Raw genomic sequence first — 3,040 nt, forward strand, 5'->3', positions numbered from 1 at the left:
GTGTGTGCTCAATGGACAATATATATAACATGTAGAGTAAAAAAGAGATGCAACAATTGTACAACCTCTTTGGAGAAGCCATGTCGATCTTAGTGTTATTGGGTTGGTCGGTGAGGATGATCCAGCTGACTTGGCTGTCGGAGGGGGGGGGGGGAAGAAGATCTTAGGCATCTTGAGATGGAGCCCGGGGTACTCCTCCACTGTGATGGAGGGTTTCGTCGTTGGAGCAGCTCTGGTGAGTTGTACGACGCCGAGGCTGAAGTAGGACAAGAGAGACAACGTTAACCTGAGTGGAATTCTAATAGCATGTCCAATAGATGACGTAAAATACATAACCACAAAGTGCTAGATGTAAAATACATCATCCGCTCATCTCTGAACTTAACTGTCGAAACTGAATTTAACTGTCAAAACTGAACTTAGCTGTCGAAACTGAATTTTGCTGTCGAAACTGAATTTTATTGTCGAAACTGAACGCACTAGAGGTGAGGCTACACGTCAGTCGACTGACTTTTTCATCTCTGGCCAGTCGATTTTCCAGCCGTTGGATATGAAATCAAGGGCCTCCAACTCATCTTCAATCTCCACCCCCTGAGCCACCAGCCACCACCGGCCAAACAGCCGCCCCCCGCCGCCCGCGGCCGATGGTGCGCTGCCCCGCCCGCCTCGAAACCACTCCCCACCGCCGGTCTGCCGCCGCCCCGGCTATCCCTCTAGCCCCCCCCGTGCCGAGCTTTTTCTCCTGCGATCCCCACACCACCGCCCCACCACCACCAGCGACCACTGCCCCCACCCTGAACCCTAAGATAGATAGCGAGGTACCTCTCCAGCGAGCCCCCCTCCCTGTTGCGGCTGGTTCTTCCTTAACTCCGGCGAGCCCCCCCTAAAAATCGACTGACCCAAAAGTCGATTCAGTCGACTGAAGTGTAGCTAAATTGGAGCAGCATCGCAAGCAAGAGTAAGAGCGAGAGCAGCAACAAGAGCAAGAGCAAGAGCAGACCAGGTAGGGGACCGAGGCAAGAGCAGAGCAGCATCGCAAGTGAGAGCTAAAGCATCAACAACTCCTACTGATGTGGACGTTGCTGCCGAGGGAGCGATGCCATGGAGGAAGTGGCCGGTGATGCTGCCGTGGATGGAGCCGCGCCATGTCGGCTCAGGACCGAGTGCCGACAACACCATGAGATCGAATCAAGAAGAAAATGTGGCGATTAGTGTACAACCTCTTTGGTGGCGCTGATTAGGCCCCAGCTTCATCCGAGGAAACGATGATGATGCTGCTCCTCTGGTGGTGCAGGTGAAGACAACGGTGTGGGAATGGAGGTGGCACGAAAGACGAGGGGAATGTCGGGGCAGCTCCTTGGAGGTGGAGGACGGGGTAGCTGAACCGGTGGGAGGACGAGATCGATGATGGATCCTCATCCGGTACGATGGATGAGGGATGTCGAGGTGTTGCTATGGATGACATCATCGGGGAAGAGGCTTCGGCTGGGTGGCAGATGGAGGAGGGTGTGGGGCTTCATGGGTTTTCATGGCCTCGGTGTATGAATAGGTGGGCGGATGGGATGGGAGTGGGGAATCATGGCTTAGGGACGCGCTTGTCCGAAATGTGAGGTAAGTTACAAAAGTACCCCCACCAATTTGAGGCGGTTCTTTCAGTTCAGGGGTATCACAGGCATTTCACGTGTCGGAATTTCACAGGAGGTGGGAGTTTTCACGCGCGTTGTAATTTTGGAATAGCAAGGGGCAGGTTGAGATGGAGGGAGTTGTTGGAGCACAACGAGACAAAGATATATCTTAAATATTTCGGGGTAACAAGGCACGGGTTGAAATTTTCGGACAAGCCTAATGTGTACTATACCAAATCAATTCACACTTCCATCAATGAAAAAACAAAAAGAAATCAATTCGCAGCACACAAGAGAGTCTAGTCCTGTGTACTGTACCAAATCAATTCGCACTACAAATGTCATTCAAAACTTTGAATTCATGTTATGTTCAATTAAAATATTTCGCTACGTGTATAATGCATGCAACCTACTACTCAAATGAATGTTTTAGTGCATTCCAAACGTATATACTACCGCTTCAATATGAACTAAATTTGAATTCATTTCTCTATTTGAATAAGATCTACAATAATGATTGTTGTGAAGTCAAACCATTTGAATTTGTTTCTCTATTTTAATAAGATCTACAATCATCATTATTGTCAAGTTAAACCATCATTTGTGCATTATCTTCACAGCACACCACATGATTACCCTCGAGTTAGATATGAACTATGTGTATTATATGAACTCGAACTCGATTTTTTGAATCCACTTTATGTTGATTTCAAATCATAGTACATTTCAAGCTCTAGCTATACCTTCATAATCTAAACCATGTCTCGTATGTATAATGTGTTTATCACATAATGTATGGTGCCCCGCCCCCTACGCCTACAAGTATTTAGATGTGAGTTGCAAACACCACACATTACCACAAATTCAAATAAAATGTGAGATTGTTCGATATATAATATTGTTTAGATTGTTTGATATTTAGTTTTAAGCTGCAAACGCCACACATTATCACAAATTCAAATAAAAATGTGAGATTGTTCGATGTATAGTATGGTTTAGATCGTTCAACATTTAGTTGCGAGTTGCAAACACCATGCATTATCACATTATGGTATAACATGTGCAAAACCACAACACGCGTATCACCGCTATATTCATGCATGCATATGTTTATAACACTATGATCTCCTATTCAAATATATGAATCCACTTTCATATAAAATTATGATCTTTGTTAGTCTCTTACACCCACACAATCCTCTAACCTTTGTAGTTATCACTAACTTTCTCTCGTGCATGCACACGCCCTCCTCGCCCCCTCCCTCAGCATTCTATCCATCGCGCACATTCAATTTTTTTCTTTAGGTCATTCTCCCACAGTCTTCACAAACTCCTTTCCGACACACATTGATCGATAAACCTCTCCAGCAGTATGCCTACAACATACACACACACCTCTCATCTCCTCCTTTCTG

Source organism: Triticum dicoccoides, chromosome 1B (assembly GCF_002162155.2).
Source record: "Triticum dicoccoides isolate Atlit2015 ecotype Zavitan chromosome 1B, WEW_v2.0, whole genome shotgun sequence".
NCBI lineage: Eukaryota > Viridiplantae > Streptophyta > Magnoliopsida > Poales > Poaceae > Triticum > Triticum dicoccoides.